Source organism: Anolis carolinensis, chromosome 4 (assembly GCF_035594765.1).
Source record: "Anolis carolinensis isolate JA03-04 chromosome 4, rAnoCar3.1.pri, whole genome shotgun sequence".
NCBI lineage: Eukaryota > Metazoa > Chordata > Lepidosauria > Squamata > Dactyloidae > Anolis > Anolis carolinensis.
Genome location: NC_085844.1, coordinates 193,484,331 through 193,501,486, shown reverse-complemented (window position 1 = coordinate 193,501,486; position 17,156 = coordinate 193,484,331). Strand labels below are relative to the sequence as shown.

Genomic DNA, 17,156 nt, shown 5'->3' with positions numbered 1-17,156 from the left:
AGAGAGAATGCTTTGTAGTGATTTAATTTAAAAAAAAAACCCACAAGCTGATGGGTTAGCACATGTAGATGTGTGTTTTGCAATGGAATTTTGTGCATCCAGAGCTTATCCGTGACATTTCACAAATTAAGTCTTGTACATCTTCCAAAGAAGCTATTTTTGTTTGGCTGCTTGATTTTCTTTTTACCAATGTAAAAAAAAAATTGTTTGAAAACAGAAGGGTAGAAGGTATCAAGGTGACGTGAAGATATAGTCTGATAATCAAACTAAATGATTTGATAATGGCATCTATATCTTTAAGACATCCTGTAACTGCTTTAAAAACAATAGTTATGTAGCTACTAATGAATATAATATAGTGTCTTGCATAGTTACCCCCCTTTCTCCTTTGAGTTTTCCATTTTTTCTTGTGTTACAGCCTGTAATGAATTTACCTGTTTTTAAAATGTGATAAAAATGTTAAATAAACTAAAACCAACTAGTACTTATATGTCTTAAACCTCTTTGCTGTTACATTCCCACCTGTGTTCTGGTGCAATCCACTGTCCCCATAAATCACATAAGTAGTTGATCAGAATCTCTCTGAGTGCTGTTCCACTGTTTTATGTTTCTGGAAAGCACAAGAATTTGTTGAAAAATGTATCTAAACAAAAACATTATGAAAGCCAACGAGCTGTCAAGATAAGTCTGGGTTCAAATTGTACTAAACCAACAATCAATAATATTAATATGACATTTGAAAATAGAATGTATTTGTAGTCAATCATATGTTAAATTGTCCCTTTTATAGTGATCCTAAAGAAAGAATTCTGAAACCCCACTGACAAATGGAAATGGGACGTCTTTTGAAGAATTGGTTCAGTATTTTTTCTGAGTGATTCCAATGATTATGTAACATATAAAATGACCCCTTTTGCTTTGGCTGCCAAAAGGATCAGAGAGCGAGAGCTAGATGAAACTACTATGGAGACTCAAAGTATTAATTTGATTTTCATATTAGAAATTTACCTATCACTTGAAATTTTTTGATTCTTTATATGAGCTTGGTAATAACTTTGGTTACTGTCTTTTGTATTTTTTACCTTGAATGTTTTGTATATTTTATAGCTGTTTGTCATGACATTTGGCTAGTAAAATAAATGTATTTATTGAATCAGTAGCAATAATAACATTAATAATACCATCATGAACTATGAACATCCCTTGGTCCATCTTTAAATCCAACATTACAAAATGGAAGAACTGTGGCTCAATTGCAAGTCTGCCCAGAGAAGACTTTCCTCCAAAACTCAGTGATTAGGTAATGAAGACATTAGTCAGAGAAGTAAGCAGGAGGCTAATGGTAACAGTAAAGGAACTAGAGAGCAGCAGCTGAGATTGGAGACACTATCCTTGGGGCAACTATCACCCAAAAGAAAGCAATGGTTGAAACAAATACTTATCAAAGCTTATTTGGAGTCTGCAAAAAGGCAGGAGATAGCAAACATATGGGAAAATGATCTATAGTCTCCTTGGAGTAAAACTGAATGTCTTTTCCTTGAGCAAAACACAGTGGGTGGTAGAAAGCCATGAGTACTCATTGCCTTGAAAGGACTATCCTGTTAGTTTTTTGTTGTAGAAAGAATTCATGTTGTTGTAGATCTAAGCAGGGGTGGGAAAAATGAGGCTAGTGGGCTACACATATTTTTGTAGTCCAAAGTCTCCCAATTCTTAAGAAAAATTGAATATAGGCACTTTCTTAACCTGCAATACTCTTTGAATACTGAAAATTGGTTGGAAACTCCAGCAGTGAAAAATGACAGTAGACTTCTAGTGATTTTTTCTAGAACTATAGGGGTGCAAGAAAGCATTGAAAGTAGAAAAAACCACAAAGAACACCCCATGCACTGTTTTTTAAACCAGAGTGAACACATTTCTAGGAATCCCTAGGTCCTCCAGCATGATCTCAGATGTGGAAGGCCAACTGTAGTTTTTGGGCAAAAATCCAGCAATGCAGCCTTCCCTCAGTCTATCACTGACATAAAGCATGAAGCATAAGCCAGGAAAGTTGGCCGTTTAGCTCTGCCCAAATTTATGCACACTTTCTAAATAAGAACCTGTTGTTGATGCATATTTACAAACTTTTCCTGGTGTGACTTCACATTCTCATGATCTGCTGCCTAGGCAACTGCTGACATGAAGTTTCTCCCCATGAAGAGAGTGATTTAGTTGAGTTTTTAAAGCATTGTTCTTAAAACAGTAAAAAGAGAATAAATTCTGTGAGCATCATATGTATTGGAGCTTTCAGTTATGTGCAATACATGGGTTGGGCTGGAAACTGAAAAAAAATTGTGAGTGGTAAAGTGCATGTTCCTCTTACATTCTAGACCAAGTGTGGCCTAGAAGGGTTTTGATTCTCTGCAGTTCTCCGGCAAGCTGATCTGGCACACCAAAGCTCCATTTAAATGGCTCTAAACTGTTACAAAATGCACATAGCCATGGGGCACACCTTACCCCTGTTCTAAGATTTAGACTTCCAGATAGACCTTTGAGTTATAAATGTCTCATTAGTCATAATGATAAGGAGATCAAAAATTTGAGGGTCTTGCTAGAAGGAGACCAGCACAAGACCCCTGAAGGAGGGTTGTGCAACACCTGGCAAGCTTGCGAGAAGCAAATTTCCCTATTCCCCAATAAAAAGGCTCGCCAAGTTCGAAGCAAAGGCCACCGAGTTTATTCTGGTCCAGCTGGAGCAGGATGATGGTCACAATAAGTTGCAAGAAGAACCGGCATACCATTATACAAGAAAATCCACATTTTATATTTTTTGCATTTTGAATTTCCTGCTCCTGCCCACCCTACCGGCTTCATGCTGATGGGTCAGGGGAGTCCATGATGTTAGAAGCCGGGAGGAGCAGTTTGGGGGCTCGTGCGCCTCGGCCAATGATTGTGCAAGCCCCGGGATTGTTGTATGTCTTTCAGGTTGTGTGGCCATGTTCCAGAAGTATTCTCTCCTGACGTTTCACCCACGTCTATGGCAGGCATCCTCAGAGGCTGTGTGGCATGTGTGTGCAAGCCCCGCCTGTGACTTCTCTCCCCAGCTGGCCAATGGGGGAGATGGAGGCGCGGCAGCAGGAGAAACAAAGGCAATCATATGTTGATGAAAGGATTATTGAGTAACCCAAAGTGGGTCTATTGTCAAGCGGTCCAGAACCCCAGGGCCCTGCTAGCCGGACCTGTTTTATTGATACACTGATTGAAATAACAAGTCCCTTGAATAGGGGTCTGGCACCTAGATGTCAGTTCCATTTCCCAAAAGGGCAGCAGCGCCAGCAGTATTGATGGGATTAAATGATTCAGAGTCCAAGGAAGGGAAATGGCATTGTCTTGACAACTGTGGCATATTTTTCCTCCTTGCAGAGGGGATAAGCCATTTACGTGGAGTGATTGGAATGTCCAATGGTTGCTCCATTATTAAGTGGCCTGGCTTTGCCCTCTGAAGCTTAAGAAAGAGTCCATTGTGTTATTTCCAGACGATGATCAAGATAAATCCATTGAGGTAGGATATGGCCTGAGGCAGGCTGGTGGCACCCAGGTCAGGATGGTACGCTGGCCAAAAGTTCTGGACCACCTCGGCCAAGCCGGTGGGGATCCGCAGCTCAAAAAGGGTTTTATTTTTAGTTTTTGGGTTGTTAAAGAAGCCTGCAAAAGGAGCTCTTTTGCAGGCTTGGAAGTGAAAGCAGAAAACGGATACATTTTATTACTCTTGGTTAATATGTAGCAAAGGACAATGGAGCCTTGATTGAGAGCCGCTGCCTGCGGCTTTCAGCTACTGTAGCTGCTTTGAAGAGAGGATGCAATGTTTCTGTGTTTGACTGAAGCCTATCCGGAGTGGAAATTCAGGGTTCTTATGAGCCTGTGTAACTCCTGGCAGTAATCAGTTGTGTGTCAAAGCAATGTGAGTGCGGGGACTTGTGTGTTCGATATCAGTAATGCTCCATGCTGTTTGTGTGTGAGCATACAGAAATTGCTGGCAGTTTTGTTGGAAATCAAAACAGTTTCCTTTAATCTAGTTCAACTGTCTTTTCACAGTTCTTTTCTGTCCCCTCTCTTCTCACAGAACATGGAAGGCAGTAAAATTCCACATGATTTGGGATTCCATGAGCTCCATATTAGTACACATTAACTAGGAAGAAGTGCAAATATATATGAATTCTAACATGCAGGCAGAAAACCTAAAATACCTATTACCCAAGGAGACCAGTAAATAAACAGGCAGAAAGATTAAGAAAGATCTGTAAACAAAGGGGTGGGAACAGATTTACCATCTAAAAGCACAATACAATGGACTATCCTAAAAGCAAAGCTCTGGCAATAAAAGTTATGGGGCGTGGCTTCATTAAATGGTGAAGGAAGGACATCACACACACTTCATGTTGTCTTTTGTGCTACTGACTCATATGCTTGTTCTGGGTGTCAAGACTTCAAGCAGATGTGTATGTTTTGTGGAGGCCAACAGCTTGCAGTTTTCAGATGTTTGGCTACATTTGGGAAATTAAAAATTAAGCAGTCACTTTTACACATTGTAAAAAGTAACATTTCTGGACCTTTTCTGCAACAAACCTTTCCGCAACAAATGATTTTCAAAGTTTGCCAAAAACATTTCCATGCTGCTAAATGGGGTTTTAAATCTTGGACCTAAAATGGTGTCAGAAAAACTCCCCAATGCTTTAGGAGTAATGCGTAGGAGTAATGTTCTCCCTTCTTACTGGGGTCTGGCAGATGATGAGTTGTGGCTTCCTGAACATGTTCTTTAAAACACCCTAGAAACCTTGCAGAGCAACCTACTGGCTCAGGCAGAGCAAGCCACTTAATTCAGAGTGAGGTACGTGTGTGCATTGCAATTGCAAACCATTAGGTTTCTCCCTGAAGCTGGATGGGATTGTTTACTTTGCATTAGACTTAGCTGTATTTTCATTTGAGAGACAGTGATGATATTGGCGTTTTAATGTGCTGCCCTGGCTTTCATCTTCTTCCTCATTTAGTTTAGAGGCAATGTTGCAAGCTCCTTTGATGGCAGGATGAATATCCTCCAGGGTGTACTGCAGTCACGTCTTCCCTTTCAGCCCATCTGGCCTTGCTTATGTTGTTCCATTTGCCAGAAATGAAACTCTCAGTTTGGATCAGAGTACCTGTATCAAAATGGGGTTTCATTCACAGTTTTGGATGGCTCACTTCTTTTGGGCCACCATCCTTTTCTTTCCCTTGCATTACAGCTGTGGATGTCAGCCCTGTCCTATCTCATAAACAGTTTGCTGGGTATGTAGAATGTGTAGTTGTCAAGTTACATGTATCTGCATCCATAGTTTCTGTATCTGTAATTGTATTTGAGGGAACAAAAGAGTAATGTCCAGATGAAAACCTAGAGAGTTAGGTCCACCTCCCAGATCTAGTTGTTAGATAAAATCTAGATATGCCATCTGACATATTTGCTCCAGGATTTATGTTTTTATATAAAAAGTCTAGCCACTGATTGAATCAAATCAAACTTGAGTGATCATGCAGGGGCTTACTGATAATATCACCAGAATCCACCTCCTATGAGCTCACAAAGGGGATGTTCTAGGCCTCAAGATTAAATCTCAGGATGTAGGCAGCCCTTGGACAAGTTGCAAAAACAGTAAAAAGTCAAGAGAACAGGAGGAGGAAGAATCAGAGGGCACATGTGTGCATGGCAGAATAAGTAAAGTGGCAGCAGAGACAAACGAACATGGTTAGCAGGCAACCCAATCCCTGGAAGTAACTGAGCATTACAGAGCTCGGTCAGTCTGATCATTGTGGTGGTATCTATGTATGTGAGAGACAGAGTGGAGGCGGAAAGTGTAGGGAGGAATAACGTTTAACTTTTCAACTCAATCAGCCAAGGCTGCAGGATGCAAGTTCTGCGTCTTTAGGTTGGGAACTGGGAAGGGACCTCAACTTAGGACAGGTTGGTAACAGAGCAGCCCAGCAATGTTATGTCTAAACTTGGAGTTGCTGCTAAATTGGGATGTGTTTTGGTGCCTTCAGCCACAGCCTGCTCAGACGTTTGTAGAAAAGGGTTTGTGTTTGTTTGCCTGTACATGTGTCTGTGCATACATTATAAGTGTGTGGACCTTTGCATCATCTTAATGGAGCTGCTGGGATAGCAGCAAAGTAATGGTCTATCAATGATGACTGCTGCGGCTATTGCTTGATGACTATTGGTAGAGCCTGAAAGGTGTTTTGAGTGACTGATGTGTGTGTTTTGTGTTTATTAATGTATGGCAGTGAGTGAGATGGGACAAGACTATTGGAATTCTTTTTCTTACTCTGTCATTGCTAGTAAATATGTGTATATAAAAAGGGGTGGGGGAAGCACCTTTAAGGCTAACTGGTTTTTATTTTAGCAAAAACTTCCTTGACATAAACTAACTTCTGAAGATGCAGTACAGTTATATCAAAGCCTCAAGTTAAAAAGTCTATTTATACAGTTGTGGATATGGGATAGAAGGTACATAGTAGGACTGAATAAGATGCAAATCATTTTCTTTGCTTTACATTTCATAGGGCTCATAAGATCATACAGATATTTCACATTTTTACAATGGCCATTTTGTACAGATGTATGAAAGGAATAAATTGTCTTCTCAAAGTAACTTGGCAAGTGATACCATCAAGCAGAGATTTGAACAGGGGTCCCCCTATTCCAAAATCCTACACTCTAACAGTTACAGCAAACTGGATCTGTCAGATCAGATTTGATTGTATAAGTGGCAGGAAGGCTGAAGCACAATGGTAGACATTAGGCATGGACAAATTCCTCAGAATCGCTGTAAATCAGAATAAAATTGTATTTATTCCGATTTGTGAATGGGGTTCTGACGCGCATTAGCGCGTCAGAATTAACCTTCGATTTCGAAGCGTTGGAGCCCATTAATTTAATGGGCTCATAATTTAGATCGGATATATGAGCAAGTGTTTTTGAAGCAACCAAACTTGTTTGCAGGGAGGAGCAGCCTAGCCTGGGCTTGCCTCCCTGCCCAATCGGTGTGGATGTTCATGTATGGGGAGCTGTTTGGATGTCCTCCTTTAAAAGCGTCTGCTGCATGCCAGAAGGCTCATTCTGGCTTGGAAATTGGAGCGAGGAGGGTGGCTGGTCTTTTGCTGCCTGTGCCTGCCTGCCTGGCCTGTTGGTCGTTGGAGGGGGACCTAGAAGCACTGGGGCAGCCATTAAAAAAAAGGAGTCAAATTTTTACCAAGAAGAGAAGGCATTTTTTGGGGTGAGGTGGGAAAGGGTTTGTTGTTTTTGTTTTAAAAATCTAAAATAAAGGAGTAAAAGAAGAAGCATTTATTTTTAGAAACAAAAGTGAGGGTTGGCAGTTTGGGGAGGGGAAAGGGGTTATTTAAAAAATCTGACACATTTTCTTCTAAAATCAAGGAGCAAGAAGAAGTATAGTAGAGTTCTGGTTATTTGACATAAATGGGCGGTTTAGGGAAGCGCCTGTGAGCGCTGCTGCCTAGCAACTCCTACGGGCGCTTCCCAAAGGGCAAGTGCTCGCTGAGGGATGGGGCTCGTCCCTCGGCGAGCCCTCAGCCCAGGGAAGCATCCCATGAGCGCTGCTGCCTAGCAACGCTCTTCTTCCTCCCTCTTCCTCTCCTTTTCTCGAGCTCCCTTCGCTCCCTTCCTCGGGCTGCCCCAGGAAGGAACTCAAGAGAGTTCTTTGCTGTATTCCCTAAGTCTGGGGATCACAGCGTCATTATATAGCTGATTCCTTCTCTGGGTTCAAGCCCTCTCCACCTTTTGGGTTTGTTTATTTGGCCTAAGCCTCCTCAAAGCATTGCATGTCCCATCATTTCCAGAAAACCCTCTCTGCTGGAATTCCTAAGTCTGGGGAGCCCAACTATGTTACATGGCTGAATCCTTCTCTGGGTTCAAGCCCTCTCCACCTTTTGGGTTTGTTTGTTTGGCCTAAGTCTTCTCAAAGCACTGCGTGTCCCATCATTTCCAAGAGTGGTTAGATGGTGTGCTATGAGTTCTGTTCCTGGTTGATAACTGTCACTTCCTAACTGGTTCTGTCACAAAAACATGGCAAAACTTTATTACACTGCCAGAACTTTGTCTTTGCACAAGGGATATCGTGCTATAATAGCACATTATGTTTTGCTGGGTGTCCACCAATTTAACAGAGTTTCAGCAGTAGAACAATGACTTTCAAAGTAAAGATAACCCCATGAAACAGGAAATAACACTTTCAAACCAAGAACAGATTTCTGTAATTATTAAAAATTGTTTTTTATATAAACTATGAAAATTTGCCAAAAATCCGAGGATAAGGGAAATGTTCTGAAATTTGGAGAGCTAATAGAGGTAGATGTGTTCTACTACTGTAGTAAGATTGATCAGGATAACTAGAAAAATGAGGGTGGGAGAGTCCCCTAAATTCTCCCACTGCTGTCTTTCACTATTGTGCATGCGTGTTCGCCATTAACGAATTAATTATAAAGTATTGAAAGTTTTGGAAAGTTTCAATTTTTTTGCTTCAAAATTCAGAAATGACTTTAGAAATGAAATGACAGTGCCCTCTGCTTTTGAACAGAGTTTAGAACAATTTTTTTTCTGGATTGCACATGCCTAGTAGACATGAAGTGCAACAGTTAATGTGTGTAATCTACATATTGTGCACATTGGCATAGCATGCCAATGTGTAAAACAGGCAAAACAGGTGTCTGAATTTGAGGAAAAGGTGTAGGCCAACCCTAATTTAGCTTAGGTGGTTCTATTCTGATGGTTTTGGAGTTCAATCTTGAATTATTTATTTATTATTTATTTACAGCATTTATATTCCGCCCTTCTCACCCTGAAGGGGACTCAGGGCGGATCACATTACACATATAGGCAAACATTCAATGCCTTTTAACATAGAACAAAGACAAGACAAACATAGGCTCTGAGCGGGCCTCGAACTCATGACCTCCTGGTCAGAGTGATTCATTGCAGCTGGTTACAGCTGGCTTGCTCTCCAGCCTTCGCCACAGCCTGAGCCTACAGTTTCTGAATGGTCTGGAGCCTATAGTTTCTGAGCTTGAAAGTAGCCTCCTAAATTATGGGGCAAGATAGAAATATTTTCATCCTTGAAATGTTTGCCCTTGGTGGGTAGTGCTATCATCTTCATAAACTTCAGCTGATTTTGAGCTCAGTCTTGAGCTTGCGTAGTGCAGGTGAGAATATTGGATTAAATTCCAAATTTATCACTAAATTGACGTACGAATTCCTTAATTTCTACAATTCCTTGAACTACACGGTGTTATTAAAGGCATTTTCATCCTCACAACAACTGAGGAATTAAAATTGTGGCCAGAATGACATTGTACTCCCACCCAAGGAGATGGCATTATTTCTGGGACGAGGGGAGGAACATGACTGTAGAACAACAACTCCTTTTTAAAAAACAAAAGCAATTATAGTGACTGATTTATCACCGCAGCAAGTTAAAAATGAAAAGAATGTAAATCCCATTTCATGCTGCCACTGACCTTTAAGCTCAGAGCTTCATTTTACCCTTTGGGCTCATAAGCAACATAATATGTGCACTGTTTTCTCCCGCCAGCCACTGATTTTTTTTCCTAGGGTCACATGCTGAATCATAGACATTTATTGGCAGTAACTATCCAGTTGCTAGTGTCATATTCATTGTCTGTCACATCTGAGTTCTCTGCTAGAAAACCCCCTGAGATCACATGTACTTCAATTATACATGCACAATGCTAGCCCCATCCAAGGCCATGCTAATTTACCATGTGGGCAGGTAAACTGCAGCTTATTGTAACTGTATATGGAGAGGAAATTTGTCATCTGAGCTTCAAAATGCCATCATGTGTTTTCTTTCTCACCTGCTGTTTTTCTAAACTGAAGCTATTTTCCAGTTACCACTTAGGAAAAATGGTGGCATTAACTCTAGATCTATGTTAAGATGCTTGGGATACATTTTTGATATTCTTAATGGTAGTTGTGAAGGAGCGGAAAGGGAAAGTAATTAATATGCAAAGTACTGAGGGGGATAGAAAAAGGAATCTTAAATGAGGAAAGCAATTTTCAAAAATTCAAATGAAACACTAAACATGCTCAATGGAAGACTGTCTGATGGGGTTCAGTAGCAGAACATGGTGGTGGCAGAAACAGAGTCATTCACATGATACAGTAACCTCAAAGGTGATATAGGGCCCATCTACACCTGGAAACCACTCCTCCCTATTTGCTCTGTATTTTCTGGATCCACATAGACCCTACTAGCACCACATGCAACTATCACATTGTGGTAAGTTCATTGTAAGTCATCACACATGTTCTCTGGAAGGCATGCAGGGGCCTGCATGGTAACCAGGCCTTGTGATAAACAGATTAATTCCAGTTAAATCTGAAATGAAAGCAGTTGCAAAGCAGTTGTTTATTCTGAGTCTTGAAATGACTTTGCTGAACCTCTTTACAAGTGATTTTGAGAATGTATTGTCAGAGGCTTTCATGCCTGGAGTCATTGGAGTGATGTGTGGTTTCTGAGCTGTATAGCCATGTTCTAGCAGCAAACATGGCCAGAACACGTGCTTGTTTTTAGGCAATAGCCATGCAGCTCAGAAACCACACAATACCCCAAATTTTAAATATACAGTAGAGTCTTACTTATCCAAGACTTGCTTATCCAAGGTTCTGGATTATCCAATGCATTTTTGTAGTCAATGTTTTCAATATATCATGATATTTTGGTGCTAAATTAGTAAATACAGTAATTACACAATAACATTACTGTGTATTGAACTACTTTTTCTGTCAAATTTGTTGTATAACATGATGTTTTGGTGCTTAATTTGTAAAGTCATAACCTAATTTGATGTTTAAAAGGCTTTTCCTTAATCCCTCCTCATTATCCAAGATATTCGCTTATTCAAGGTTCTGCTGGCCCGTTTAGCTTGGATAAGTGAGACTCTACTGTATCTGTGACAAAGATCTGATTATGTTTAGCAGCAGGGATCATCATAAGATGGAAAGATTCAGGAACTATATCAGTAGCTGTCTGGTTTGACAGGGTCCAAGGCATTTCCTTGGCTGAAAAACATACCTGGCAAATCTGAAACGCAAAGGACAGCTCAGACAGAGATGCAGTCGAATGATTATTCTGTCTCCAACAACACATAAGTTATTGTTGCTCAGCCCTTCCAAAAAGAACATGTTTCCATTTGCACACTGTTTGTCCTTCTACTGTATGGAAACTTGTTTGTTTTGTTATCTGTTACACTAGTGTCGTCTCCTCAATTAATGTTTTGCTTTTTCAGTTGTTAAAACTGAACGCTGCATACTAATTAGATTAGCTATTGATCTATCATCAGTCTAGTCTGTCAGTCTATTTCTATCATCTATCTATCTCTATCTACCATCTACCTATCTACAGTCTGTCTGTCTGTCTGTCTGTCTATCTATCTATCTATCTATCTATCTATCTATCTATCTATCTATCTATCTATCTATGTGTCTATCTATCTATGTGTCTATCTATCTCTCTGTAACCTGCCTCGACCTTGGCAAAAGGTAAGAAATAAAATTAATCCTCATCATTCGGCTTTCTCAGAAAAGCTTACTCTGTGTCTGTAAAACTATGATTTCTGTACCTATCCACTAGTAAAGGAATCTGATATACTGAAACATTTCTTGAAATGGGCACTTCAGGAAACTCAGAAGGTCTGGCATGGGTTCCCTCCAACTCACCTAGAAGTGTGGATTAGGCCAGGAAGTCACCCCAGCTTAAAAAATTAAGTTAAAATTTCCTCTCTTATATCAGAAAGAATATACATTCCTTGTCAACCAAATTTGTGCAAAACACTCCCAACCTATTCTGTAAAAAAAGAGTAAAAAGTCAGCTTAGATCTATTGCTTTTTCATACCTGGTAGATTGAGAGAATGGATATTATATGGGGAGTGTTCGGACTACATAAAGTATTTTTTTCTGTGTCAGGAGTGACTTGAGAAATTTAAAGTCACTTCTGGTATGAGAGAATTGGCTGTCTGATAGACGGGAGCTAGCACACCCTGCTCCCTGGATTCGAACCGCCAACCTTTTGATCAGCAGTCCTGCCGGCACAAGGTTTAACCCATAGTGCTAATGGGGCTCCAGAAAGTAAATTGATCTTAAGGGAATATACAGTATTTAGAAAGAGAATGCTGGGAACTATGACTGCAGACAACTGATTTTCTTTCCATCTGGATGTTGAGTATGTTGAAAGCCATGTTCCCCCAATTAATGTCTATACAATGGCAAGTGGTAGTTTGCTTGTGCTACTCCTGGGACCAGCAAGGAGCACCTGGATTAAGGATGCCAAAGGACCAGTGCTTGACAGATACCATTTTTTTGGGATTTTATGTTTCAATACAAATCCTATTTAGAGTATTTGGGGAACTGCAGTTCAAAAAGTAACATTTCCAACTGCTGCAAAAGGATCACACAACACATATCAGGGGTGGCAATGGAACTGTTCAACCTGTTTTGGGGAGAAGGTTTAGCCTTCTTGATAGTTCCTTGAGAGTGAATTACTGTCCCACTAATATATAAGCAACTAGTCATCAAGGACACAAATGATTAGCCTCTCCTCCTGCTATTTATTCTTTTTGCACTTGCATTCTAAGCTACTGTTTTACCATGGCTGCTAATGTCAAGCAAACTATTCTTGGAATCCAGCAATGGTAATTTCCACTTTGGTTCCAGTTTTCACCCAGAACACACTACCAAATCTGTTGTTTACAGCCAAGCCTCTGTGATACAACTGTTCTGTTAAGACCCACAAAGCAGAGACTTTTACAGCCTAAGGAAGGGAGGAAGGAGAAGCCGAAGGGAGATAAAAGGAGCCCAAGTGGCAACGGGAGGAGAAGGAGGCAATTTATCAACACACGATTGGTTGATAAAGACTTAAAATAGTGTATAACTACTAAAATAATGTATAAATATTAAAATAAATATAGCATCCCTACTTCACGGATTTTCACTTATTGTGGGTGGTCCTGGAACCTAACCCCAGTGATAAGTGAGGGAACACTGTACCCCATGGCAGTTGCAGAACAATTCAATCTTCCTAGACACACCATAAGTGATTTACAGGTTGAAGTCCTTGAACAAGAAAAATACAAAAGAAGGCTAGAATTGGAGACTGAATTGAATTAAACATTTGTCCTCCCATATATGTGCGTTTCATGGACTTTATTGCGTGTGGGTTATTTGGTGCTGCGTCTGTTAGTGGTGACCATTTTGAGCTGTGTTTATTCAAGTCAGGTATAGTCATTGGGCAATCTGTGGTCACTGGGAGGAAATAAAATTGGTGGGGCTGTTTGGGTCTGGCTTTGTGCACATTCTCTTCCTTATTCTGCTGCACATTCACTCACTCACTTGGTTTTGTTGGAGAATGGAATGATACAGGGAGCAGGAAGAAAGCTGATGCATAGGTCTTCAAAGTGGGTAGAAGGAGTGCTGCCACCATAGGAGCAGTTGCTGCAGCCACCTCCCACTACCCTTGCCCTCCATGGCCATCCCACCTCCCTGTCCTGGGTCTCTCCTGCCTCCCTCTCCTATGTCATTCCCTCCAGAGAGATCTGCACACCACCTTCTCCCCTAACCCATCCCCTTTCCCTTGCCTGCACAAGAGAATGCACACATTATCTCTCCTCCTGCTCCGTGCTCCCATCCTCTTCTCCCCTAAATGAGTTTGTGTGTAAAGGAATGTATATGCTCTTCCTTCTTCTACTCCCACCAAATGAGTTTGTGAGGGAACACGTGTGTGGCTAGGCATAGCCACATTGCTGGTTAAGATAATTTTTTTTGTGGTTTGGGTATGGGCTAGAGGTATTATTTTTTTTTTTCTATTTTCATGGTAGTCCTGCTTCCCTAAGCCCCATGAAAACTGATTGTCAAGTGTATTCACAAATACCAATCAATTAGGAGAGGTATGAACAAAAACAATGGCTTCTTGGCACACTACACATATTCATTCAAGAGTGCTAGCACACATATAATAAAAGGAATCTTATCAGAGAGAGTTATCAATCCTGGGAAATTGACTTTTGTTCAGCAGTAATTGATCTCTGTAAAAAAAATCTGAAAGACCTGTATCGTATTATGCAGACTTTTGAAAGTTTTAGAGCAAGGGCTGATTCACATCTTTTTGGACCTTATTACTTTCCATCCCATTTCAACAAGAGTATAAATATCCTCCAACTTCCAGTGAAGGCCATCCAGCCTCTACTTAAAAACCTACAGAGGGACTATTACTGGAAAATTTACTACCTTATCAGATGGGGCTTTTTCTGGTGACATATGCCAGTTAAAGCCTAGGTCATCCAGGGAGCCTGCCAGCCCCCATCAAACAATGCACAGGAACTTCTAGCCAGACTCCGTGGGAGCAGATCCGGTGCCGTGTTGTGTAGGAAGCAATGGGGGGAAGCCGTGTGGAATCAGCTTCCTCATGAGCTAGGCAATGCAGGGTGAGGGTTGTTGGATTCGTCATGACATGTGGCGATTCTGGCAGCCGTGTGATGAGGTCGCTACATATTAGCATATTAATTAAATTAATTAAATTCATGCATAATCAAATCCACAAAAGTGACACCCACAAATGAGGATGGCCAATTGTATATTCCATTTTCCTCCCAAAATGGAATTAAAGGTGTTTACAGTAATTCAATTTTACAATTTTTTTTAAAAAAAATTAAATAACAATATTCAAAAACATGGTTAAAACAGTTTAAAACTTACTAGGAGTTTTCAGTGTGATTTCACTGACTTTCCATGGGATATTCCAACGATTCCCCCCTGCAATGAGGGCAAGTGTGTGCAGTTCCATTTGCTTTAAGGCATGGATTCAAATTGCAGGAAAAGAGATTCCACCAAAACGCTAGGAAGAACTTCCTGATATAAGATCAGTTTGACAGTGGAATATGTTGCCTCAAAGTTTGGTGGAATCTCCTTCTCTGGAAGTTTGAAAACAGAGGCTGGATGGCCATATGTTGGTTATGTTTTGATTGTATGTTCTTGCATGGGAGGAGGTTGGACTGGATCACCCTTGTGGTCTCTACCAACTTTATGATTCTATGTACAGGGAGCAGCTGAAGGTTCAGGCTATGTACTCCTGATATACAAGGTGTCTCCCTCTTCATCCTTGGAGCATAGCTACAGGACAATGTTTGTACCAAGGATTTAGGTGATGTGTTGCAATAATAGATTGAAGGTTTAATAAAAACTGCCAGTCATTGTTGTCTGATGAATTACATAGAGATAGTGGATTCATAGCAGCTGAAAGCAAGTGAGGAGGTGGAGGGAAAGAAGAAACAACAGTGTAATCTTTCCTAAGGAATGTTTTACTAGAATGTAACCCCTCTCCTTTCTTACCCACACATTCCCTTGGTCAGAGTGTTTAGCAGGTGCAGGGAGGGAGGCTCTGCAGAGAGTTGGAAAGGTTAGAAAATGTTAAGTGGCATATAAGTACTTTGATTATTTTTAATGGCTTAAGCAGTTCTCGGAGATGGTTTTAGCACATCCCCATAACCAACATAGGCAAAAAATCAATTATAAGGTACAACAAAGTAATTGAAAGAAAACAGACTCTCTCTCCTATAAGTATTCAGAACCTCAGACCTAGTCTGAAGGGAGGGGTTTTAGTCATCATTTTCCCAAGCAATTCTTGGCCTTTGGGATTTGACCTGAGTCTAATCAATACATGAAAAAAGCCCTGCAGCCTCCAAGTTTCTTTTTCTTTACCTGAAGCCAAGACATTGAGGGACAAAATTCTAGGGGATGGGTGTGTGAAAAAAATACCAGTTTTTGAAACTTCGCATTGGACCCCTAAAGGCAAACTGGAAATAAATAGAAGAATCTGATTTATTTTTCCAAATATGCTTGAAAAATGAGCGTGCATTAAAAAATAATGTGGGTCTCAGTTTGAATCTAATGTTGATATCTTTCTCCTTCTCCTGTTGTCAAGGCAGTTTACAAAAATTAACATAGATACTGATAAAAGCTCATAGTAGTAAAGGCATGCACAAAGTTAAAATATAATTAAACTATCAACAAAATGAAAAGCAGTTTAAAACACATCCATTAGGAAGCATTAAAATCAGTGCAGCACACTATTAAAAGCCCTTTCCTTCTGAGCAGTTGGTTCCCCAAAGCCTGCAGAAAACATAAAAAGTCATTATGTGGAAGAGAGACAAGTTTGCCTCATGGGAAGGTTCAAGACCCAGGAGTAATTTCTGTGAGGATGATGGAGTAGACAGAAAGGACTTTAAATTCCAGGAAACTTGTATGGATAATACAGTACTACCTCTGTACCTGTGGAGGGATGTGTTCCTGTGTCAAATACAACTACTGATGCTGAAAACAACAGAGGCAAATGCAGAGCTCAGTTCCATCTTAAATCATATGCAGCTGTATCATTTATGCCTAACAAATTTGTATCTTACTCACATCCTATGTCCTGATGTCAGTGCAGATTAAGTCCCTGAAAGTTGTGTATTTCTTGGCTTTTGATTTTTTTTATTTCTGATTCTTCATTTGAAACAAACAAAACAGACAAACAAACAAGCCTCCATCCCTTATTCCACATGTTCATTAAATATTCAGTGAGAAGGCTTCAACTATGCTGAGAGCATTCTCTCATTTATGCTGGACTATAAAATGCCCTTTATTGGATGCCATAGACTAATTAAAATTATACATCAGCAAATCAAGTTTGCAGATGGGGCACTGTTCTTCCAGGCCCTTACTTGAGCTGACTAAAAAGTCTTCCTGGGATTTCCAGCAGCTTGTCTATGACCTCTGTATGTGTGTGGTGTTCTTCCCTTAGAACGTCCCCCAAATACTAGTATTTCTACCAACCATAATAATGTTGTTGTGTAGCCAACTCTGATAAGTATTGCAGTGTCATGAATCTTGGGAGAGGATAGATCTTCAGCCCAATCTCTGAACAATTTCAAAAAAGGGACTCTTGATGCCACAAGTGAAAAGTGAATCTCATTACATTTCTTAGCTGTATCTGAAACTGATGGAACATGAAACACACACTCCATTGCTTGAGGTCAGTTGGCTTTTGGACAAATTTGGTGCTTTTGTCTTTCTTTGGATTGTTTC

The 17,156-nt window shown here is 40.4% G+C and overlaps 1 protein-coding gene across 2 annotated transcripts in view; it reads left to right on the top strand.

Moving 5' to 3' along the window:
- Positions 1-17,156, top strand: part of grm4 (glutamate metabotropic receptor 4) — a 451,932-nt gene that overhangs the window by 126,063 nt on the left and 308,713 nt on the right. The window lies entirely within an intron of this gene.